Genomic DNA, 26,577 nt, shown 5'->3' with positions numbered 1-26,577 from the left:
TATGGAAATCCCATGTTTACAGCAATGTCAATATTTCCGTTTAATGCCACTGAGATAAGGAAAGCAAACTGCAGTTTTGGACAAATTTGGCTAACTATAGCTCAAGCAGAATTTGCCATGGTTATGTTGACTGTGGTTGTATTCCACAATGACATTTCATGGACTGACTGCTGGGAAAATATCTTCCTGCCATAGAAGTATTATCATAAGGAAAAACCCTTTGTTACTTGAAGCAACTAAAAGTTGACCATACATTTTTTGCACTGTATTTAGTGGTGTGGGACATGAGCTGTGCAGTATTTTTAACTTTACTTTAGGTGTAAGATGTTGACAATCTGGGTAGCTATTAAACAAAACCTTATCTCTTACACAAATGCCACATAGCTAAGGGTATGAGATGAAGGAATATTAGACAACAAATGGAGGTTGAGCAAGGTATTCAATCTTGTATTTGCAGTCTTGCTGCATCAAGGACCTAGCTAAGCTCCTACACTCCCTAGATAAAATTCTTGAACCAACCTGCACTTGTTCTTCCTGAGTCCGTTGTACTACACACCAGATTAATTAGTTAGTAGCTGATCAAGCAATAAGAGCATAGTTCTAGTTGTCACAGCAGGAGGGGTAGAGAAATGGTTGTCATGGGCATGTGCAAACCCCAACTCAATTAAGGATCTGATGTTTTGTCTATTAAAAGCAATAGCAAGCTTTACACTCACTTCATCTATTACAAGGCCCAAAGGAGCAGAATTAAAGGAAAGCTCTGGGTAAACATGAGGTTTAATGGGCACAAAATTATGTGATCCTCCTAAAGTATCTCTGGGACTAATCTACACACCTCTGTCAAGTAAAAAAGTCCTTGCTTGCCAAAATGTGAATGACATGGGAAGATTTAATTGCTATTCTTTCTCTGGAAGTACAGACATCAGGAAGGGTTTTGGCCTTCAACATCCACTTGATGAGCTCCTGTATCATGAAACGCTTTTGGAAGGAAGAAAGAAAGCTATTATTATCCTGTCCCTAAAGTAATGACTGACAATTGGCAACAATTACATTAGAGCATGAGGTCAGTCATGGAGCGAAACATACATTCACATATGTGGTAGCTAAGTTAGCTAAACTGTGAAGATGATTAACAGTGCTGATCTCATTTTAATGCTGCGTTAGGCCAGATAATCTTCATGAAAATATTCCAAACAGCTTACTAGAAAGGTCAAATATGTGGTGTAGCAGTGGATGGAAGTGCAACTGCTGTGTGTAGCACTGATTGTGCTAGAAACTCAGAGTAGCACCTGGGCTCCCATGGTGCTTCTGGTATTGCTGGAGTCCTGTGTGGTTCCAGATGTGTATAGGCCTGACCTGGCAGTGTTGCTGCTACAGCTTTTTGCCAAACAGCAGGGAGACTGGCTATCTTTCTAATTCATAATGCCAAATTCCACATAACTGGATATATTTTTATATGGACCCAACCATAAGATTCATTGGTGTGCTAAAGCAGAGATCTCCAAGGTGGAGACCACTATGTGCCGGTAAAGCTGTCCCCAGTGAGGACAGAGCTTACTGCTCCACCCAGGGGCCTCCATAGGGGCCAGTGGCCCTTACTCAGGGGAAAAGTTTCCCTTGCCTCTCGCTGAGCCACTTATGGCCAGAATCCTGCGCTGGATACAGTGCAAGTCTCTTGGCTTGCCTGTTCCAGCGCAGGATAGGATTGTGCCCTTAGTCTGATATCTGGTTTAAGTACCATCCTCTCAGCTCAGCACTAAATAGTATGAGTTGCTACAGATCGTTCACTGTGTCCAAGCCCTTGAACCCCACCTGTAGCTGTACACATTTTCCAACCCCATGGAGCCAACACCACTGTTTCAGGACTTGGAGATGTACAGAAAGCATCCATGGGAATTGCCTCCCTGCTTATTAAGCCCAGTGTATTGAACTCAGTAGATATCCCGGATTTAACTGGGATGGTGTCCAAGATCTCATTTAACTTATTTCTTTTAAAATTTATGGCTTTCTGTATCTACTGAGGAAGCAGAACTAGCAATGCTATTTGCTAATTGCTGTGCTTGCAAAAAAATTTTTGTCCATTCTGAAGCAAGGAGTAGAAAAGAAACATATTTCTGTAAGAGTTCCAGCTTGATTTGCTAGCTGAAGCAACTTGGATAAAGTTCAGATTTGTATTCTGCCATTTCTGTGGCTGTTTGAGTCAAATCAGTGTTTCGTACAGTCCTATGTTGAACTGACCAAAATACAAAAACTTTCTTTATATAGTGATCCCTGTAAGGGCAAATTATGTACAATAGTTCTTTGCCAGAAACACAGCGCACAACTTAAACTTTGCTAGCTTCCACTTGGGTTTGTCTCTTTGGTACAGTGTAATCTTCATCCCTGTATCATTTGAACTGGTTGCCTTAGGCTGAAATTCTATACAGTACTCACTTACCTGGGAATAAGTCCCATTGAACGCAGTAGGACTTCCTTCAAAGTAGACATTTGTAGGCATGTGCTGCTAGGTTTTTTGTTTTTTTTCCTTACTCTCAAGATCCCTGAGGAAAGGAAATCTTAGAGTGCTTCTGTAGGATAAAGTGCTATAGAAAATGCTCCAACCTCTGAAAAAGAGTCTCTACTTTCAGTTAACTCAGCACAGTTGGAGGGATCCTGTGTTCAGTCTCAAGTCTGTTAGGGACATTTTGCCTTGGCTGTTCTTTCCGCAGTGTCATGTGAGAGGCTTTCAGAACTCTGTCAGTGGTATGAGAGAAAACAAGGACAAATACCAACTTTTGTTAATGTTGTGGTTCTTCTTTGCTAGTTACTGGGAATGTCTGCTTAACTTGGCAAAGTGTTCCTGCTTTCTTTTCCACTCTTTATTGCCAAACATCATTGCATTTCAGTGCTTCACTAGAGAGAGTACAGTGAAGCTCTGCTTTAACAAGCATTGACTCACTAAGGGCACAATCCTAACCAGGTCTACTGAGAGGTAAGTCCTATTTTGTTCAATGGGGCTTACTATCAGAAAAGTGTGGTTAGGATTGCAGCCAAAGTCATCTATATAAAAATCAGCTCCCTGCATTCCATCCCACTCTCCCATCCCACTCTCCCAACATTCTGTCACTAGAGTGATACTGACCCAGTCCAAACCAGGACTTCTTAACCTTTTTTTTTTTTTAATGTACCATGTTTTGCAAGTTCCATGACTGAACTCTCTATGGAGAACTCTCCATTCTCTCCTTTGCTGCAGGAATGACTTCATTCCTGCTGCCTTCCTATCTCTCCAACTCTGCATCCTTCTTCCCTAACCTACATAACTTTGAAGGGGTAAGATCTGGGCTGTTTCACAGTTGCCTCCTATTGCCATCTTAGCCATCTCCCCCTCTGGTAGAGTTAGACCAAACAAAGCAGTAGCAGCACTACTTCACATATTTATAGAATAATCTATAAGACCAAGTACGTAGAATGTGAAGCCCTGTCATAATGTAACAGTTTGAACACTATTTGAAAAGCAGGGGTCTCAACTATGTTCCTATTGCAGGTGCATGAGAAATCTATGGAGAATAAGGTGGATCAATCCCATATGTGCTTTCTTAATATTCTGATGTGATGAGTGATGTGTTTTTTTCCCCTAGTTTGAAGATGCATGGACCTTGCTTTCTGTATACATATATATATCCCATGATGCATCATTTTGAACAGTGTGAGATAATCTTGCAGTAGTTTGAATTAGGCAAACAGGTTTTCCGGAAGTGCATTTTAAGATTGCGGGGAAGAGTCAGAATTCTTCCCCAGTTGGTTTGAAGGTCAGGTGAGGCTCCATTGCACTAGAAAGGTGGGGGTGGCTTTGCAAGTGGGGGAGGCAGCATCTCAGACCTTTGCCCGGGAGTGGGGCGGTGTAAGTTTGCCACTGAACCACAGACAAACTTGCTGTACAAACTTTGCAGTTCACCATCAGTTTTTGGACAATTGAAAAGGCACACCACATGGCTGGTAGGAGGTTCATATCCCCCAATGATGCTACTAATATATGACCCTCCCCAGACTCTCATGGCATACTAATGGGCTGCAGCACACTGGTTGAAAATGGCTGCTATACAGGCATACTTTGATTTTTGTCCTCTTGACTTTTGTCACTTTGCTCTTTCAACCATTTCAATTTATAACCATATTTCAAATTTTGTCCATGTGCTTCCCTCTTTTGTCCGATTTAATCCAACTCCTCAAAGGGCAAGGAGCTGGATCAGTCATAATAGTTGAGGAATCGTTAATTGACTGGCCAGGAAAATACAATGGGGGAAATCAATTGCTCCAGCATTGACTGGATATGCTTGAAGAAAGAGAGGGGTGTATTACTATTGCCTGGCTGCAGTCAGCTACTTTTCATAAAGGCATCTGGTAGAAGCGTGTGCAGGAGGGATTCCTGCAGAATTTATTTTATTTTATGCATATAAGTCACTCCTTAGCATGGGCAGCCTAAACTTTTTTGAAAATTGCCTAGTCAAATGGTTCCCAAACCCACCTAGCCTTATGAGAAAAACGTTTCACAGCCATTCAAGCCTCTGTCTTTAATCTTTTTCACTATGGGGGGGACGGGGACGGATGGACGGGACTACCTTATAGAGTGCTTGTTGAGCTCCATGTTTATTGGATCAGGACCATTCCGGTGGCCTTGCATTCCTGTTCACCTGGCCTTCCATAAGAGGCAAGGCACACTTGTCCACTTGTGAGAAAACATGCACGTGTGGCTCAGTTTTGCTTTCTATAAGCAGAGCCTCGGCTACACTTTATTCATTCATTTTTTACTTTCACCCATGCTCGGGCTCCTAACTAGACAAAAGTCCAAGCTATTCCTGTATAAGTGGATAGCTATAGTTTTCTGGAAAGAAAAATTCTGCATATTGGGACAATATTGTGGGGACTTTCAAACTTGCCCATTGGGTGAGCTAGTCATCATTATCAGGGAATACCTGTGGGCAGCAGTGGTTCTCCTTAGTGGCTTCAGTGTTGTGGCAGAGAAGGGAATGAAGCAGAGCAGAACATTGCTTTCTCCTTCCCCATCCAAGAGCACTCTGGTTGGGTTCCTTGTAGTGCCAGCAAGTTGTTGCTTTCCCATTTGCAGTCATATGGTTATGCTGGAGGCGATTTGATAGCCAGCAGGCTGCCTGATGACGTATGGACCTGCACCAGCTATTCTATCAGCTCTTCTGTGTTTGAGGAGAGAAAAGGATGGCCTGGGAAAGAAGGGAAAGAAGGAATAGGATCTGGTGCATGCCATTGCCACCAAAATTCACCCCTGCCTCTCCCCCTCCCTGCCTTCCCCGCCCACAACATGTCCCTGCCAGCCAACTTACTTGCCCATTTACAGCAGCCCAGAAGTGCATGATGGCGCCCTAGCTTTCACAATCCTAACTAATAGGATTGAGGTCTGAGTGTAGTTGATTAAATTTACCCTTAAATCTCTATTCTTTCTGAGTTGTGATCACAGCAGCTATGTATAATCTTACTAAAATGTAGGGAGGCTGCAGGAAATTTCTTCTAGTTCTCATTCCCTGCAAAACTGGAGACCTGCAATCCTTCACAAGAGCCGTGATTACAGTTCAACATGCAGAATATCAGTGTGACTTTTGATGGAATGTATTTCTTCTGTTTTGTTTCCACATCATTTTATAGCTGATTATGCCCACCTTTCTTCCACACTGGAGACCTTTAATAGCTGATTGCAAGAAACAATTCCTAACACTCTTCGCCATGTAGCAATTTGATGCTGATTGTAGTAATCTGTTTGCCTTATCAAGGTATTACATCTTGCTTTGGCAATGTTGTGAAACTCTGATGATGCAGGCCTCTGCACGCTTACCCAGAAGTAAGTCCCACAAAACCCAGAGGAACATAGTTCTGAGAAAATTTGCATGGATTGTACTGTAAGACGGTAGTTCTTCACACAGAAACTTGTTTTCAAGATCAGCTAATAATGCTGCATGCAGTTCTGAATTGACTATATTAAAATATATTTGTTAATCAGCTGTCTGAAAGCCACGTTTTATGATGGGAGAGGGAGAGAAGTTTACACTCTAGTAAGTGCACCAAAGTGCAAGAAGGTTTATGGAGAAAATAGGCAGAGTAAAAAGAGTTCCTATTCTGACACAGTCTCTATCAAGGCTTATTTTCAACATATAAAGTTTTTAACTTGATTGCTGCTGCTGGATTTGATTTTTGTTGTTTTTCAGTTTACATGCAACCGTCAGATTGAGTTATAGAGCTGTTACTCTTTGATCCTTTTATTTATTCATGTGTTTGCTTATTTGAAATATGTGAATCCCACCTTTTACTCTCATAAAATGGGGGTACCCAAGGCAGCTAACAAAAACATTAAAATGTGAAAATACTGTACAATAAAACACTAAAAAACTAATAAAGTGATTAACAGCAGCAAGGCAGGAAATAATACTGAAAGTGGTAAAACCAGCAGCTCAGTAAAAACCATAAAACAATGAATGACAGCAGCAGATGGCAGTAAAACAGCAAACCAACCTACAATGCTAAATGTGCTAAAATGTGCCAAACCTAAAAGGCTTGGAGGGGAATGACAAGTGAAAGAGGAATGTTTTAGGGCCCAATCCTATCCAGTTTTCCAGTGCTGGTGCAGCCGTGCCAGTGGGGCATGCTCTGCATTCTTTGGTGGGGAAGCAGTCACAGAGGCCTCCTCAAGGTAAGAAAACATTTGTTCTGTTACCCTGGGGCTTCACTGCAACTGCACCGGTGCTGGAAAGTTGGATAGGATTGGGCCCTTAGTCACCAGTGGTAGTTTGACAGGGAGTGTGCTGATTTTAACAAAAAGAGAGGTAGTTCCAAAATTGAGGCGCTAAAAGAAGGCCCCAGCCTTGCCTCCATCAACCTGCCTTAGCCATAGATCACAATCTATGTGATCACATAGATCTCATAGGCAATCACAACAGGGCACCGTCTGATAAACAAAGAGGGCAAGCCGGTTGGTATGGAAGGACACGTTTCTTTAAATATCTTGGTCCCAAAACATGAAGGGTTTAAAGGTCAAGACCAGCCCCTTGAATTGAGCTTGGAAACAAACTGGCTGCCAATGCAGCTGCCAGAGCAGCAGCTCAGCGGAGTCAAACATCTGAGCCACAGCCACCACATGGTCCACCGTGTTCTGCACTAGCTGCAATTTCTGAACAGTCTTCAAGGACAGCCCCATGTAAAGTGCACTGTACTAATTGAGTCTTGAGGTCACCAAGGTGTGGACCACTGTGGTTGGGTCTGGCTGATTCAAGTGTGCCTGTGGCTTAGAAACCTGCCATAGCTTGGAAAAGACTCCCATGGCCACTGCTGCTACCTGGTGATCCATGAGGAGTGATGGATCCCAGAGGACTCCCAAACTGTGAACCTGTTCCTCTAGTGCAGCGTTTCTCAAACTCGAGGGAGCTTTACTCCCTCAGTAAGTCTTGCGTGGGAGAGGCTAGGGCAGCAAAGCAATCCCCAGGATCGCTTCGCTAAGGGGGGGGCGAGGGGGTTGCTTTGTACTTACATTTAACTAGATAGGACTGCTAGAGGCTGCAAGAGATCTGGGGAGCCCTGTGCAGCATTCCCTGAGGCTTGGGATGTTCAGAAAAATCAGGAACAAAGTACCTCCTGCAAAATGGAAGTGCTTTGCATCCGTTTTTTCTGAATGTTCCAAGCCTTGGGGAGCGCTGTGGAGGGCTGCACATCTCCATTAGATGACTGTCCAGTCCTTGCTTGATGATAACCAGTAAAGGAATGCCTCCCCATCTCCCCTAGAGAATTATCAATGCCTTTTCACTGTTAAGGAGTTTTTTCCTGCTGTCCAACCAAATCTACCCTCCTTTTGTAACAAATGTCCATTGAACCTTGTTTGGTCCTCTGGAGTTGTAGAGAACAGATTTTTGCCCTCTTCTCTGTGACATCTCTTAGGTATTTGAAATGTGCTATCCAGTGCTCCCTCTGTCCAGTTTTGATGTATGTACTGTAGTTCAGTGAGGACAAGTATACCAGAACTTCCTTTTGTCTTGATTCTATACAATTTAATTTACGTTGGGAGAAAATATGAGTGACCAGATTTGCAAATTCTTGTGCACTCTGCTCAGGGGGCAAAAATGCATACTGTTGGGTACAAAGCAGTTTGCGTACCTCAGAAATTTGTGTACAAAGTTCACAAAAAGGAGTGGTGAAACAGACAAATGTCTGCTTCCCACAGCCCAACCCATCTGCCAACTCTGGAGAAGTTTCCTCATTGTAGAGGTGGGACTGAAAAGTGATTTTAAGGCTTTTTCTATTTTTTTCTCTTTGCTACTCTCAGAAAGCCTTCAAGAACAGAGGTGAAACTGACATCCCTGAGTTTGCAAAAAGACCTTTAGTTGGATCAGTGAAACTGACAAAGGGTTTGAAACTAGCCTGAATGGTCTTCTCTGTATTCACACTAAAGGCAGAAATAAAACTTCAGTTTTGTTACTATTTTTTGCAACTTTTGTATTGCCATTTGATTGGAGCTGAACTTACAAAAACGGATAGTTGAATGGATAAATCATCACCAAAGTTGGGAAAGAAAGACGGAAATAAACTCTTTCAGAATGCAGTGGCTTAGCTGATCACTCTGGTCCCCGAGATTATGACTCGCAGCATCACTTCTGGAAGTGTCTGACCCAGAAGAAATTTTGGTAACGTGATGGCTTCACCACCTATCACTTCTGGGTTATGGTGCACTTGGAGCAGTTGCAAATAAGAGGGCAAAAAGCACTGGTTATTTTTTTTCCCTTGAAAACCAGGGGAAAAAGTAGTCGACCACTTGAAGCAGCTCGCAACCACTCTGAGTGTACACAAGGGGTGTACAGGAGAAGGCACAGTGATGGCATGGAGGCCTTCTTGCTGCTAAAGTACCTTTTCTGCACCCACCTTTGCAATTCCTCACCCCCTTGCAGGCCCGCAGCCAGCTTTGGCCACTGCCTCCTCCTGTCCACTGCCAAAAGGAACCAAGGAATAAGGTACATGAACTGCTGCTAAAAAACAACAACACCCAAACATCTTGAGAACAGAGCGGAGGAGTCTTTTTCAGGACTGGGAGGGGGGGATGCAACTTAGTTTTGAAGGTACCCTCGGCCACTTGACATCTCCTCAAAGCAACCCAGGGCTCTGTAACCCCTGGTCCCACCTTAGCTACACCACTGCCAAGATGCACCACGGTGTTTAAAGTTGGCTTTAAGCATTTAAAAAAATTGTATGTGAGTGGGAGGAGGCTCACAATTTGGATAAAAATAATGTTGAGAACTAAGAGCTATGTTCTCCCTAGCTCCCTAGTGCAGTTTCATGGTGTTTTGCGTGCCTCAGTGTGCTATATAATAACCAAAAAGGAGCAAACAAGAGCCAAACTCATCCTAAAAGGAATCGTCCAGTCTGTGTACTTTTCATCTGATGTTCTGCTCTTGGATGTCCATAACTGTGAGAAGAAGTCATGGAGAACTTTATGTCTCTTTTTTAGAAACTTGCTACACTTTCTTAGGGGATGCTACTTTAGCCCTTTGGTTACCATGGTTTCAGTTACTAATTTAATTAGCAAAGGGGTGGAAAAGACCGCTATTGATGTAACAAATTTCCTGTTCATCGTACTTAATCGAAGCTGGATATTCTTGTGATTGAGCAGAAAAAGGGCAATGGGAAATATTGGGTGGATTGTGGTTCAGCATCATCTTTAGTAAGACTTTATTTGCAGCTTCTGAAATACCATCATTTTACCAACCCCATGTTGCTCACAGGAAGTAATGAGTTATAACTGAAGGTTTTTTTTCCCCCTCTCTCTCTCTGGTGTGTAGTTTCTGTGGATACAACATAAGCTGAGTTTCAGATGTACTTCCTCCTTAAATAGCACAACTATTTTGCTTCACTTCTCTGAAGCTGGTGTAGTCAAAAGGTTGAAGGAATATTTTATTCTAACATGGATTTCTTTGCTGCCTGAGTTACTTCCATCATAATGAGCTTTCGAGGAAAAGTATTTAGAAGAGATGCTAGTGAACGGAAGAAGAGGAGAACAGTTAGGCGAGTAAATCACGGAGAGATCCACAGGCTCAGCTGCGTATGTATATATATAAATATATATATATTATTCTTTTGTCCAGTATTTTTTCAGTTGGGTTCCCCTTTCCTGATGTTGAGGAGCAGAACTTGGACTTATGTTCATATTTTATCTTGGCATACAGAACAAACTGACCCCCAGTTAAGTAGATAGTGGTACTACTTACGGAACAAGAGCTCAGTCTACTTTTCAGTTTAAATTTTTATCTTATCTTTGAATAAGTAGTGCTTATCTGTCTTCAGGGAGAAAGAGAAAAGGAACAAGGGGTCTAATAACTTTAAAGCATTGCTTAGTTTGGACATTATGGTAGTAATTAGCTGTGTGGGTTCATTTTCACAACATCCCCCCCCCCCCACACACACACACACTGCACCCCTCTTTCCTCAGAATCAGTTTTTGCAAATAGAAGCCTATGGAAGATGATGCTTAATGCTTTCTTAACTGAGTCTGTGTAGTGTGTCCATCTGTGATTTTACAATATAAACACATTTTGTTTGGTATCTGGGACAGGATTTTGCAACTTAAAAATACTCTGCTTTCATGGTTTTGTTTCACACACAAAAACAAGTCGCAGTACCACTTATAAATTGTTCTAGTGTAGCATAAGGAAAGCTGAAGGAAGTGGAGTTGTTTGGTAAAAGTCTCAGAGCCAAACTGGACAAATTGGAGAGAAAATGTTTTTCCTTATGGGGCAAATAATATCTCAGAGAGGGATTTATATCGGAAAAGTGGTGTGGAAAAAGGGTTAACCCCTCCTCCCACAGCCCCATCATGGTCCTGATCTCAATCAAGAGTCCACTTGACTGCTGTTCATTTTATTAAAAAAAATAGTGCAAAGTTGCAGGCAGTCTCCAACATCACAGCCAGTTTGGATCTCTGAACCTGGAGAGAGGGAAGGAGCAACAGGGGCTTCCAATCACTGAAAGTATGTGCCTTCAAGGGCCTGCACATCTCATTGAATCACTTCCATTTTTACTATCCTTTGGCCTAATTCTCTGACCATTTGGGTTTTTTTAAACCAAAGAAATCAGGCCAAATAAGCAGATATATAGAGATTTGTTTAATCTGTTTATTTTATCCTTGCCTCAGGACAGGGCCATATGTGGTGTATAACTTAGGTTCCCTGAAGCAGAATTGGAATGATTTTGGAACAGGACACGCACTACCCTATGTCTAAACACCTTTATAAAAAAAATTCAGTTAGGAAAATCAAAAATTCACATGTTTTGTCTGCCTTTTTAGTCACACTGGACTTGTCTTTTTTTCTTTTTTAGACTAACCATTTCATCTCCTCCAGCCCTGTTTTGGAATTATCTACCTGTGCCATTTTACTGGCATTGTTAACTCACTATCAATTTAGTTGAGTAAGATATTGCTATATTTCTTAGGCAATAATATATGTTAAGCAGTATTTGGACCCCCCCCCCCCAACAGTAATTATTTCATGCTCTAAACAGAGATTCTGTAGGCAATAGTGCTAATCGACACACCCTGATCTATCAAGACAAATACAGGTGAATTGGCCGAAGGTATATTTTGAAGTGTATGGATGTGTATATGGGCATCCTTTCCTAAAGCTTCTAATTCTCACATACATTTGATGATACGGGAGCTGGGCAGCATTGGGGGCTGGAATGTATTTTTTAAAACGTGGTGTACATTTACATTGCTTTTGTTGAAAGCCAAATTCTGATTTTAAAAGAAGATCCAGGAGCAAGTAAAACAAATGCTTTCAATTGCACTGTGGTTCTTACTTTATTTTCATGGCGGACTTTTGTGAACTGTGTCCATTTTAACAGCAAGGCACTATACTCTGAGTGTTCTTCCTTTTTACTTGTATGAAAATAAGATGTAGTCACTGTGGTGTGCAGCTCTGTCAGGCTATTTCTCAGTTGCTGAGCCTCTTGGCAAGAATGTAAAGCACAAATTCCCTTGATGTCACTTTTCCAGTTTGTAGCCTTTGCCTTCCCACCCAATACTTTATAATTGCAGCTCATGAAACACTTTCCCCAGAGGTATTTCTTATGTCTGTTTACATGTACAATCTATCTTCCCACCCCCCAGAAAATCTACTGATGTCATAATTGTGTTTTGTTTAGGATGTGATGCGTTGAGACACAATGGTTAAGGTGACTATGAGAGCAAAATAAATTATAGTCTAGCATAATTCAGAATGACTTTGTTGTGAACAGTGTTGAATATATGGATAGTGCTGCATCATGATTTAATTATCTTTATTTATGCCAGTTTGGAGTGAATTGACTATACTAGACATGAAACTTTCATTAATTTTGGTGGTGTTCTCTCATGTAGGGAACATGTTGTTATTTATTTTGTATATGTTTAATCCCACCAGGCATTAATGTCCATCACTTTCCTATTGGGAGACTGGTTGAAAATATAGAAGTAAAGTATTGAATTGTATGTTGCACAAAGTCAAGCAATATGATTTGCAACAACAGAATAAGTAGACCATAACATGGGCAAAAGATAAAGTGAAGAAAAGAGTATGTCTTCAGTGTGAGATGTTTTCTCATACATATTATTGATTGCATCATGACAGGTGGAATTCAAAAAGTCTCAAAGGATTTGTAAAATCTAGGTATATTATTTTGTGATGGCAGGGAATTATAAAATGGTGGCAGTTGCAATTATTTTGGTTCATAGTGGACTGCACCTGCGTCTATTCATATGTGAACTCCTATTTCGTTTTCATACTTGATTGTGAATCTTTTGTTGATATTTGAATTCATTAAGAGTTTGTTCTCACAGGGACAAAGTCAGGTCATCACTATCATTTTGAATTATTCTGATGATGTGGCAATTGCAAGGTCAACTTAACTCTATCAGCCCTGCAGCCTCTTTGTACTTTCTTAGCAAATTCAGGTTGTCAGAAGTGATGGATCCTTGGTTTGAAACTCATTAATGTGGTCTCAAAATTCACCAGGCAGTTTTAGGGAAACCCCTTTGCCTGTGGACTTGACAAATGTTCTGTGTGCCAGAACACGGAGATTATTATTAGGCAGTTATCATTATTTTTCTGATGTTGTACTTGTGATACATTTTGAGAAGACATTTGGTGCAGAATTTGCACTCTTGCTTTTTTTCTTTACAAAGGCTAGCTTCCAGCCTTTTTGACCATACCCCAAAAATAGACATGATGACACAAGACTGTCTTCTGTTCAAGTGACACAAGACTGTCATTGAAAATAGTTTCCCTATGTTGGACTCTCTCCTCCCTCTTTGTGATGCACAGGTTCACCCATGCTATGTCATCATCACAAATGATGCCCCACCCTATGGCAGTGTATTGGAATCACAGAGAAACTGGAGAGGAGGTAGATGTGGTGTCAGCAGTGGCCCCTTTAAGGGTAAGGCCTGGGCATCCAGCAGAGTGTGCTGCACAGCTGCAGCCACTGGAAGGCAATAGGGCCCTCAGGGATATAAGGAGCACCTGAGGCAGAAAGGGTTTGTGGGTTTTGAAGGAGTGTAGGTTGGAGGTAGGAAGGGAGACTGACTTGGCTTATTGAATTAGGAGTCTGACTGTGGATTGTGACTGGACTTTGGCTTTGGACTTTGACTTGGATACCCTGACGGATTTGACTGACCTACCTGGAACCTGACCTTGGACTCTGATTTGGCAACTCTGATTGATTGGACTGGTTTACTTGGCATCAGTGGATTGGGACTTGGCAGGACAGGCAGCAGTAGCCAGTGATATTGAGCTGGATAAAGAAATACGTGATGTGATAAGTGAGAGATAATATTATTTTCTGGAATATCACCCATACCTTACCTGAAATCATAAATTGTATATCAAGTTTCTCTTGATTAGCTCCTAATAGGTAACTGTTTATCTCTGGTTCCAGAAAGCCACCTACATGTTTACTGGTGCTTCTCTTGAAATTTCATTTTTGATTGAAGCCTATGGATTTTACTGGGGATGAAGAACAGGTTTACTGAACTATTTCCCAGATTTGGATCTGGGTTAACTGCTTTGAGGAAAGGGTTTAACACCCCTTTCCCAATTCTGCTGCTCCAATCAAAATTAGATTTTTCTGACACACACAAGTTGCTTAACAGTGACAAAACGTTGGGAGATCCAATCATGGATTTCCTGCATCATGTCTGTATGAGTCTCAAGAATTATACTCTACTTTCTTGTGTTGCTTAACACACTTCATGATTAAGGCAGTTGCCTTTGAAAGCTCATGAGACAGTAAACCAATTCGTCTTTGAAGTGCCAAAGTACTTTTTGTCCTGTTCCCATTTTTCTTTCTTGGTGTGTAGCAGACACTCTGAAGTCTGATATCAGCTTCCATAGATGGAAAGTAGGTACAGCTCTCAATCGTTGGTTTGGATCTGCTGTGCTACAGCAGCCTTTAACCATGAGTAATTATACAGCACTTCCTCCAGTGTCTGATTTGCAGGCTACAGGCCTGATCCTATTCAATTCATCAGGCAGACTTCCTCACTGACAACAGTCTGTCTTCTATCACATTCTTATCCTCTGGCAAGCTTACAGCTATACTTCTGCATTCTCTCTGTGTTCTAATCTTTTTCAAGTGCTTGGATCTGTGATGGGTCAAAGCCAGGAAGATCCTTCTAGAAGATGACCTGTAAATGCTTTGACCTGCAAAAGCACAGCAGACCCTTGAGGGGGATTTTTTAAAAAGGAGAAGCAGCACTTCTGTCTGTGCCATCATCCCAACCCTCATACTTGTACTTGCAGTTTTTCACTTCCTGGTGAACATTACATTTTGAGGATGTAATTGAGCCACAGTCCTGGTCTTATGGATTACACATCCATAAGGCCCTTGTTGAAATGACTTCATAAAGCAGAAGTCTTCAACAAGTGGATTATGACCCACAAGTAGGCTCTGAGTCAGCCTCAGGCAAGTTGTGGCAATGCTGCTGCAAGCATTTCCTTTAAAGGATACTCACTAGAAACATCATCACTGCCCTGTACTATAGGTATTCTGTACCTACACATCACTGCCCCATTATCTGTGCCCCATACTGGTATGCATTAAATTTAAAACCTTTTTTCAGACAAAGATGGGTGCAGGGGCATTAGCCATGGGTGAGTCCAGATGAGACGCCTCTGTGTTGCTCTCGTAGCTGGAATGGCTCCAGTGACGAGGGGGAGAGGCAGATAGCACAGCGCGTTGAGGCACCTTGCAAAACTTAGCACTGGTCCCCTCTCTGGGAGTGCCAGTGGGTGAGTCAGTTGTAAGCTTGTGCCTTGTCTCCAAACATGTGGTTTCTCCTAATACATCCTGCCAAGCTTGGATCACAAGATATATAAAGTTCTTCTGTGTGCACTGTCACTATTCCTTCTCTCTCATTGGCGAACTTAGATGGCTTAGCTTTGTTGGCGGCGATGGACTTCACCGGTGCTAAACTAATTGTGGAGCCTCCAGAAGGAAGGTGCAAGGAATAGCCAAAGTGTGAATACTTGTTTTAACACCTAGCAAATCAGAGAAAAGGAAGACCATCTACGGCATGGTGGTCCAACATGTGGCCCATGGACCACTTGTGCCCGGAGAGGCCCTTTTTGGCTCCCCCCAAAAGCACCGCTGCAGCCCCCTCCACCATCTTCTCCCACTTCAGCAGCTTTTTGGTCTCCTTGCCACGCCGTTCCAGCTCCTCCTTTGGAAAACATGAATGATTCAGCTGGGAGTTTGAAAAGCCCCGCTACACCTACTACTGGCTTCTTCAACTGAGCCTGCCAAATGACTTTGGCGGTTCAGAATGCAGAAGTAATTGGTGATTATGTCGTCACATCACCATCAATTACTTCTGGGTCTGCCCAGTCAGGGGATCATGCCGGCTAGGTCACGCCCCCTAGCTGCCAGAAGTTGGACCATCCTGATCTAGGGAAACAAGCACTGGGAGGCCATTAGATGGATTCTTGATCTGACTCAACACAGCCCTTTTTTTAACTTTTATGTTTGCATTTGAAATTCACCTTGCTGAAATACATAAATGTGCAAGTTTCCAATGCTACAAAACTTCACAGCTAAGAGCCCAATCCTGAGCTTGGCACACCAGCTCACTGCTGGTGCGCACTGTCGCAAACATGCCGTAAGACATGTTTGCGAGCCCTAGCACTGGTGCTCAGCCGGTGGTAGCCCAGCACTGACTGATGTTAGGCTACTGCCAGGTGAGCACCGGAGCGCCGCTGCGCAATAGCCAAGCGGCGGAGAGGTAGGTGGAGGAATGGGGGAGGCGGGGAGGAAGCGTTTTGGGGTGGAGGAGGCGGAGGGAGGGCGGGGAGGAGGTGTTTCAGGGGGAAGAGAACGGGGTGGGAGGGGTGGCTGACCTCCCAACATGAAGGCTCTTTATTCTCTGCTGACCTTGAGCGTCAGAACCTCTGATTCTCTGAGCGTGCTGGATGCGGCGGCAGCCATTTTTGGTGCCACTGCATCCCCGTGCCCTGAGCAACTGAGGATTGGGCTGTAAATGTGTCATGAACCATTGCCAAATGCAGTTGTCCAGTGAACAGACTGGGGCATACATGCCGACACGTACTGCAGATCATGGCTCATCAAAATCAAATGTGTTCAAGTGAAACAAAGTGACACCAAAGGCATGAATATGACACAAAGCAAAAATTTCATTAAAGGGTTTGAAATTATTTTTGTTCTGATACTGGAAAATCCCTGTGTGCTTCAGCACTTGTTTTGAAGATGTTTTCTGTTTCTGATAAGTGCATGAGTGTTTCTGTGTACTCAAAGCAGCTAAGAAACAACTGAAACACAAGAAGAGATGCAATTACAAACCGTAATTGTTACTCTTGTTGATTTATCTGAAAACCTTGTACAGTGCATCCCAGCTTAACCATGGATGCAGTCATTTGCCTTGGCCAAAACACTGTCCCTGACCTTTGGCTTGTCTCCTGTCTGATTCAGGCCAGTCCAGTCAAGAAAGGCATTATTCTTATATTATTCTTCACGGTAAACCTTGGTAATATCCCTAATTTTATCTGAACTACGATTGCCCAGCAAAAGGAAGACATCCTGAGACCAGAAAAAAAAAATCCCTCAATTAAATTGGAAGGTACCTTTTTCTTTAGTGCAAGATTTCCTTTCTCACCCGAGGAAGTGTCTTCCAGATCTCACAGAGCTGTCAGTCATTGTGGTGAAATCTCACTGGAAATGAGTCTTATCTCCTTGGAATTCTTCAGTTATCTTCTCATCCTTATTTTATCACTCAAACTTCTGTGAACATTAAATCATCCATTTTAGGGTCACATGTACTACAGTTCAGATGTGATTCTGCCTTTTCAGTTTTCATCGCTTGGATAAAGAATGTATAGAGATTCCCAGCTGTACTTTTTTCTGAGGCTGACATTTTCAGGCTGATATTTTCCCAGAAGAATTCCTGGTACAACCTCAGGGTTCTACAGTATCCTAGGATGCGTGTCATTGCATCATTCATGCATTCTGTGTCAGTTTATCAAAGGAACAGCTGACATTTGACCCAGTTAGGTTACCTGTTTGAAATACCAGTTTAGTGAGCTGCCTCTAGAGCAGGGGTGTCCAAACTTTTTGGCAAGAGGGCTACATCATCTCTCTGTTACTGTGTTGGGGGCCTGGAAAAAAAAGAATTTGTTAAAAATTTGAATAAATTTACATAAATGAATATAAGAGATGGAACCTATATGAATGAATGAAGGTCTTGCGATAGCTCAAGGCCTATAAAAGACTTTGTGCAAAGCAAGGCTAACCTTTCCTTTGCTGCCGTTGCTGCTTCACAGATGCGAAACAGCAAGAGGTGGAGGGGCCCCTTGGCCCGCAGCTTGCACAAGAGGTCAAACAGTCGGCCCTCGCACTGAGAGTAGTCGTGTCGGGCCAGCGCGAGCTCCAGCAAATCTCCAGAGGGCCAGAGCCTCAATGGAGACTGAGGGCTCCCCGCAGGCCAGATTGGGGGTCCCTGAGGGCTGCAAGTGACCCCCAGCCAGAGTTTGGGTACCCCTGCCCTAGAGGGGATCATAGCGATCCTTGCCCCAGTAGCGCCTGGATCCAAGTCCACAGACTGCCGCCCCCCCCACCAGCGGGCTGCCACCCCCTGCCTCCCTTTCGGAGGACCAGGGAGGCAGCGTGCTGCCTCCCTGACCCTCCAAAGGCCTTTTGAAGGCCTTGGAGAGCTGAAAAATGACTTCCAGTTTCACAGAGGAAACCTGACGTAATATCTTAATACCCTTAGAAGACCTTCTGAGGGCTGGGGAAGCCTCCCCAGCCCACAGAAGGCCTTCTAAGGTTCTAAAAGTGTCACTTCCGGTTTCCGCCGTGAAACTGGAAGCAGTTTTTTCCAGCCCTCCAAGGCCTTTAGAAGGCCTTTGTAAGGTTGGGGAGGCAGTGTGCTGCTTCCTCAGCCCTCAGAACACCTCTTGGCGGAAGGCACTGGGTGGCGGGGGGAAACCCAGGCATTTGTTCCCTTTCCCCCCCTCAGGTACGCCACTGGATAGGATTGGTCCTTGGTTTTTTATACTTTAACATCATTTTTGAATTAAAAAAAAAGGCACAATTTAGGAGCTCAGCAAGGAGCTATATGCAGCAGGTATGTGACCAAAAAAGTGCAGTGTCCACACACATCTGCATCATGCCCTTTGTTTGTCCAAGCCCCCAAAGGCTTGATGTATACTCACCTTCTGCACATCAGTGTATACTCACCTTCTGCAAGGCACATTGCCTCTGAAGATTCTGTACATACTGGTTTGCCCCATCACTCTGAAGAAGTTCTTTGTACTGAATTTATTCTCTGACTGTGGTCAGATTTTGAGACCTCAGGCAAACTATGCGCTGTTGTCTGTGTCTATGCAATCAATTATAAGAGTATTTTCAGTAATTGCTGGAAGAGTCACGCTGCTGGGGCTAGAACAAAGAATGAGAGGTTGTAAGAGGTGCTACTTTGTTTAGTGATTATCAAGCTGCATATCACTGAAGCAAATGTATCTTTGTGAGTTTGAATTGGACTGTACATTCTCTCCAGTTCTAGCACTAGCTCAGGCCAGGTGCATTAAAGAGAGCCTGACTATTGAGCATGAATATGGAAGTATCCATTTGGTAAATTTCTATTAAATAGCCTGTAGAAAGTGGGTGTAATAGGAGCATGCCAGCGAGTGCCTCTTTTTATAGCCACATTATCATTTGCATCAAGCTAACATAATTCATTTAAGCTTATGAATATCACAAAAAGCACTATAAAAATCCAATCCTGTATCATTCAGTCTTGGCACAGGGATTGCTTAATTGGTCCATTTCCAGGAGAACCAGACGAGTTAAATTTAGGGTAGACAATCCTATTACTGTTAAAGCTTTGAATTGACCTAGCTCAGTTACAAATTTCCCAGTAAGCACTGCTAGAGAGAAGTGCACTAATTCAGACATCGAGGCTTCTGTCTGCATTTGTGACAAGTGTCTTGCTATAAAGGCCAAACTTTTTAACAAAAACCATTAGGATTTTCAAGCACAAGTATAAACAAACAAACAAACCAGCTTCTGTCAGAATACAAAGAAAAGAGTATTCAGACAAGTTTGCCCAATTCCAATACTGTATGCAGAAAACATAGATACACAGAAACTGCCTTCTTCTGAATCAGATCATTGATCCATCTAGCTCAGCATTGTCCACTACACACAGCTGCAACAGCTCTGCTGAGTTTCAAACAAGGGTCCTTCCCAGTTCTACCTGGAAATGCCTGGAAGACCTAGGACTTTCTTCACTTGAACTTTACCCCGGAGCTACAATCTTATTGTTGCTGCTCAAACTGCATAGCCTGACCTTTAGGTATTACAGAGAACAAGCAGTGAAAACTTGTAGAGCATGTGGCCTGGTCTAATAAGGAACATAACGGTTCAAGACTGCTTCTGTGAATGCCCCTCTATCTATATGGGCAGGAATTCTGTGCACCACTACGCTGCTTAGGCTGCAATCCTATACACACTTTCCTGGAAGTAAGCCTCATTGAACACAGTAGCAATTACTTCTGAGTAGACATGAACTGGATTGCGCTGTTAAATACTGTTCGCTTTTGCCATCCTTAATAATAATAATAATAATAAACTTTATTTGTATCCCGCCCTTCTCCCTGAAAGGGACCCAGGGCGGCTTACAACATGTAAAAACAATTTTAAAAAGCATGATTTAACACAGATAAAAACATATTAAAAACATTAACAGAGGCCATAAAAACAGTAGTCAGAATAAAGTCAGAATAAAAAGAGCATAAAACAGCAAATCATAGAGGAATCCAGCCTGTCAAAAAGAAACTAAAAGATATATAAAAATGTTAAAAAGGCCATGGAATCAGAAGGCTTGTTTAAAGAGCAGGGTCTTCAGGCCTCGCCGAAAAAACTCAAGAGAGGGAGCCATTCTTAAGTCAAGGGGAAGGGAGTTCCATAGCGTTGGTGCCACTACTGAGAAGGCCCTATTTCTTGCAGCCGCCCCACGTACCTCCTTAGGCGGCGGCACTTGTAGAAAGGCCTTCTCTGATGACCTGAGAGGATGAGCCAGATTGTACGGGAGTAGGCGATCTCTAAGATAGCCTGGCCCAGAGCAGTATAGGGCTTTAAAGGTCAAAACCAGCACCTTGAATTGGGCCCGGAAACAAATGGGCAGCCAATGTAGTCCCCGGAGAAGCAGACTGACAGAGTCAAACTGCCTAGTTCCAGTGACCACACGGGCCGCCACATTCTGCACTAATTGCAGTTTCCGAACCGTCTTCAGGGGCAGCCCCACATAAAGTGCGTTACAATAATCTAACCTTGATGTCACCGTAGCATGGATCACCGTGGCCAGGTCTGCACGATCCAACTACGGACACATCCTTAAGCATTCTGTTTGCTGATTTCAGATATCATTTAGCAGTTTATTGGTATTTTTCCTGTCCTTGGAGCATTATATGCTGTACTGATTTAAAGCTTATAAGTCATGCCTGCAAGTGCTTCAGCATTACTCTTGACAGTAAGACTTGAGAATCCCTATAATATAGAGTGCTGTGTATGGAAAAACTTAGGGCCCAATCCTATCCAATTTTCAAGCACTGGTGCATTTGCAATGCAACTCCAAGGTAAGGGAATATATGTTCCCTTACGTTAAGGAGGCCTCTGGGACTGCTTCCCCACAACAGCACGCAGGGCATGCCCCATTGCCACAACTGCACCAGCACTGGAAAGTTGGATAGGATTGGGCTCTTAGTTGTACCCACTAATTCCTCTTCTAACACTGAAGAGAGAATGCTCCCCCCCCCTTTTTAGTGGATGTGCTAAGAAATGCATGGGTCCTGATTGAGCCATATTAGCCATATTTAGCTGTGACTAAATCCAGTTGAAAGCAGGAGGACTTGCTTTTACAGTTAATTTGTTCCATTGGTTTCAATAGGACTTAAACTGATGATTAACTGTAGCTGGATTGGGGCTATGGAAAGGGGAATGAGCAATTGTTGTACTTAATGGTCGTGAGATTTGAGCTTTGGGTACACATTTGCAATACCAAAAAGAATTCTTCACCAGTATGGGAAATGGGGATGGAGCAATCAAGGACCATGTGGAAGGAAACTAGAGTGCACAGAGCATGCTGTAATAACAAAACTGCCCTGTTTAGGTAAAATGCAGTGAGAAAATACTTTAAAGATTCAGGTAATTCCGGAATGATTCTATTGCATGAACTAGTACTTAATAACATGGTGTTTTAGTTATGACAGCCACATTAACCTTTGCAAGTAGGCATCGGAATCCCAGAACTAATGGACATGCCTCTCTCCTATGGTACTGTAGAGCCCTACCAGCTCTGCTAAAGCAGCAGAATCATAGGCAGACTTCCATCAGAGCAGAGGAAAAACTTTAACATGGCACAGTTGTGCAGTGCAAGCTATATTGCCAGTAAATAGACAGAGCTTTTAGCGTGCAGGAAGAGTGTTCCTTTGCATGACTCCCATCTCCTAACTGTAACTCCATGTTTGGCACTGGCAAATTACCAGTAACTGTTGTACTAGCTGGGATGGAGCAGCATAGATGGGATGGAGCCTTACAGGACAGTCCTATGCATGTCTACTCAGAAGTAAGTCCCATTGTGTTCAATTAGACTTACTCCCAGGAAAGTGTACATAGGATTACAGCCTTACTCACCCAATGTTAGGGTGCGGTTTAGGGAGGCTTGTGCCACAGCATGGAATAGAATTGTGCTGCTCAGAACTCTTTAATATTCAGTTAGTCTCTCTCTCTCTCTCTCTCTCTCTCTCTCTCTCTCTCTCTCTCAGTAAAAATACTCTTTGGATAGTAATGGATAATGTACAAAATCAATAGTTTAAGTATGGAGCAGAGTTGAGGACAGTTCTATTTCCTTTGCTGTTATATGTTGCAGTCCTGACAAAAAAACTCCTAATTCCAGATTTTTTTTTACAGCATGCAATGATATATTGTGCAATGTTGGAATGGCTCTCGATAATTTAATTTAGATATCCTCAGCTCATGGCCCTGTTGCTTTTGGGAAGAATTTCTGAACCAGAGCATAGGAAGTCAAGCATGTGACTCAGTTGATGGGGAATGCCAGCCAAGTCTGCAGCTGTGATGGGTTATACTGGACAATTAGTGAATGAGCTGTGAGTGTTTTAACTGTGGCGTGATTAGTGGAAGAGAAGCCATGGCACTAGAGTAGAAGGTGCTGATATTTCGCTCACTGGGTTCAGCAAGACTCTTTCCTTGACTTCAGCGTTCTGTCTTTACAAAGAAGCAATACAGAGTCTCCAGCAAAGGAAAAAGAAATTATGAAGATGGCAGCAGAATAGGTGTTGAGGGCAGGAAAGAGATTTTAGCGCTAACGTTAAAACCAAACAATTTTTTTAAAAGGAAGGATAAAGGGAAAAATACATTAAAATGCAAGGGTTTTTGGAGCATTGCAGCCGAATCCTATCCACACTTTCCTAGAAGTAAGCCCCATTGACTCTAATGGGACTTACTTCTGAGTAGACATGCATAGGATTGGGCTGTTAGTCTGCTGTGAAAATAAAATAAAAAAGAAATGTTAACTCCATAACCAAACAGCCATTTCAGTAAGTATCAGTTTCTCCTTGCCGCATAGGTTCAGAGAAGAACCATCCCAACATCCTCCAAGAATGTTGTACCCTTTGCACTTTCTCTGCTTGGTTTCCTATTTAGTTGCTTTCATGGCTGTAATCAGATATGGGCAACTTTGCTAAAGCTTTTGAGAGAGCAACATCACACCCAGGACAGCCAGTGTAACCGTGACCTTGGAACTTTATTACAGTCATCCAAGACTCTGCGAACAATTAAAGTAGAAATTAATTGATAGGGTCTTACTATCCCTCTTATCAGTAATCTTTTGGCTCAAGCTTACAGTTTGCTAGCACCCTTTTATTAAATTCAAATAGATATGCTAAGATTTTTGATTAAGCAGTCAATATTATCTCAAAGAGATCCCTGTGTGTCTTTTTCCCCCCAAATACTTCAACCAGGTACCTGGATAATAATAATTTGAACCATTCATGTACATGGCAGTTTACACAGAGTGTTTCATCCTATTGAAATAATCCTTGAGGCTTATTTCCAAGTGGATGCTTTATTTTTCTTTTAGGTTGGGGGATGTAATCTGTACTGGAATCGCAGTAGGGCAAAGTTCTAAAACGTCTCTACACCTACCATTTTTGCACTTCTTTTGTGCCCTCCCCTCATGCAGTATTTCAGCCATTTCTGCCCAATGTTACATATATGCATAGCCATTTCTGCCCAATGTTACATATATGCAACAGGGATCAAACATGTACACCTGTGGCAAAAATGGGTTAAAACATATAAGCAAAAATCCCTGGGTCAACTTATGCATTCCCATAACATGCAGTTTGGCAGTCACAAACTGTGTTTTGGAATAAATCACTTAAAAGTCATTTATATGCATTTCATAAACTAGCATGAGTTTCCCTGATTTCAGATAAGACTGAGATCTCAATCCAAAAGTATGTATGCCAGTTCCATATTATATCAGGATTAACTGGATATAGCAACTCCCCACATTTAACCACAAGGCATTGTATATATCCACAGACATACTTAGATCTGTAATTCTAGCTATCTATTTGTTTATGTGGAAGGCAGAGAGCAGATGCATTTACAGTACAGACAAATTCCACTCTCCCAGGACCCAGTATTTTTGTGAACAAATATTATCACACCGACTAGGCAATGCCATACAATACAGTAGAACACTCAGGCCTGGTTGCTCTCAGTTGGACTGTGTGAAGGGTCTGGCTGAAGTAACGCTGGAATGTCAGGTGTCACAGTTGGCATGGCATGTCTCATGAATTCCTTCAGTCCTTATCATGCCTTCTGTAGTTATATGTTTGGACTGGAATGGTGGAAGGGGGAGGAAGAAGCTAGTCAGAGCATCCTGCTCAGACCCACTGATACCTGCAATGGCAGTGGAGGCCAAGACGGATCTATCCAACCAGCTCTTTCTTCCTATCTCACTCTCCTCCTCTCTCACTGAGAAGTACAGGAGCTTCTGTAGTGGCTTTGGGAACCCAGTACTCTTGGATTAACTCCTTGCACTCATTAATTAATTTGGTGCAATTATACACACTTGTACTACCTAGTCGCCTTGTGTAAGGGCTGGTTCATACCTATTTTGTTAAGGATCCGAATATCCTAAGGGATTTTGTTTAGGATCATTCTGAGCAGAATACCCTGGCCTGTTGCTTAAAGCCATTGTATTTTTATTCTGGTTAGAAAATTACCCAAGTCTTTTGGTGGCAGTTCCACAGGTATGGAATGATCTCCCAGGCAAGATAGATTAAGGTTCCCCTTTTACTGCTTTTTGGATGGTGCTTGAAGACCATTCTATTTTCATCTCTTTTCTATTATAGTCTGATTATTGACTAGTCTGATTATTGACCAGGTCCTATGAGACTAGTGTATGTGTCCTGGAGCAGCAGCATGCTTTATGGTGATTGCAAAGTGTGGCCCTCCACTCCACATAGCTGAGACATTGCAGCAAGTGGTTGCAGCCATTCACCAGCTGCATCCTGAACAACTTCATAACGAGTAAGTTGGACCAGGAGATAGGCAGAATGGGGAGGGGAGGGAAAAAATGGGGCAGATACTGGGGAGGTTGGGGTGTGTGTTGAGCAGCAACTGTTACCCTGCAGATGCCTGATCTTGTCTGATCTTGGAAGCTAAGCAAAGCAGGGTCAGGCCTAGTTAGTACTTGGATGGGAGACCGCTTGGGAATACCGGGTGCTGTAGGCTTATACCATAGTCTTCCGAGACTGAAGGTTGCCAACCAGTGAGGCCGGCAAAGAGCAGTATCCGCAGCAACAGTTCCACTAATATCTTACCCATCACCCAACTTCAATCCATCTTTCACAGTCCGCTTGGACTTGCGTTGGAAAATTACTGTGCACAGGTCACAATAGACACATTGTGGCAGCGGAAGCTTATCCTTGGGCAAGGAAAAAAAATGCTCCCTTACCTGGAGGAAACCTCGGGGGATGCCCCCCCCACAGGATGAAACACACACTTTTTTACTGTGCATTGTGTATGTGATATTATGTTTTATGACTTTTGTACATATCATACATACGTGATATATTTTAGATATGACCAGAAGTTTAGTCTAGAGTTTTGACAATATATCTCTTCACCATATTAACAGCCCAGAAGACTGTGTGAACAGGTTACTTCCCCATTGGTTGGTACAGATTCTTTATATACACTTCTCTCCTGCTCTTTGCCTCTCCCCTTCCTGGATTTTCTGAAAGACCAAATCTTCCATTGACCCATTCTGTTATATTTAAAGCATCCTTTCATATGATGTGGATTCTTCTCTCTCTATTATTATACTGTAGTTTGAGACGAACATAACTGTGCCTTGTCTTTAGCTGGTTCCTTGGAGTACTTTTGAAAAGGTTAATATCACACTTGTACAATGATAATCCAGCTCCTCACTGGAGACTTTTGGGGCTGCCTGCCAAATAGTTTATCCTGACAGAGACCAGGAGAAATGCCAACTTAAGCAGGGTACTTTTGCTTTTAGCAAGCTACCCAAATTTAAAATGTGGTGAAGCACAATAGAGTAATGAGAGTGAATCTGCAGACAGCTCATGGAAACAATTGAAATTAAAATAGACAATTCTCACACAAAATCCACTTAGAAGACTCTTGCTCATCCACTGTGAGTGTGGTTTATCAGGTTTGAAAAGCAGGGAGAGCAAGTTCCTGAAGTTAAAAAGTACCATTTAATAACGTGACAATGTTGGATGATTTTGATATAATCTACATCAAACTGTAGGTCGGGACCCACTAGGTGGGTCACGAGCCAATGTCAGGTGAGTCCCCATTCATTTCAAAATTTTATTTTTAATATAGTAGACTTGATGCTACCCATATTTATATATTTTTAGCAATGATAGTAAATGGGACTTATTCCTGGGTAAGTGTGGGTAGGATTGCAGCCTAGAATTGTTAAAAATTTTC

At 42.6% G+C, this 26,577-nt stretch overlaps 1 protein-coding gene across 1 annotated transcript in view; it reads left to right on the top strand.

Moving 5' to 3' along the window:
* DOCK10 (dedicator of cytokinesis 10) overlaps positions 1-26,577 on the top strand; it is a 230,435-nt gene that overhangs the window by 72,271 nt on the left and 131,587 nt on the right. The window lies entirely within an intron of this gene.

Source organism: Tiliqua scincoides, chromosome 3 (genome assembly GCF_035046505.1).
Source record: "Tiliqua scincoides isolate rTilSci1 chromosome 3, rTilSci1.hap2, whole genome shotgun sequence".
NCBI classification, from domain to species: Eukaryota; Metazoa; Chordata; class Lepidosauria; order Squamata; family Scincidae; genus Tiliqua; species Tiliqua scincoides.
The sequence above is the reverse complement of the archived record's forward strand: the minus strand, read 5'-3'. Positions and strand labels throughout refer to the sequence as shown.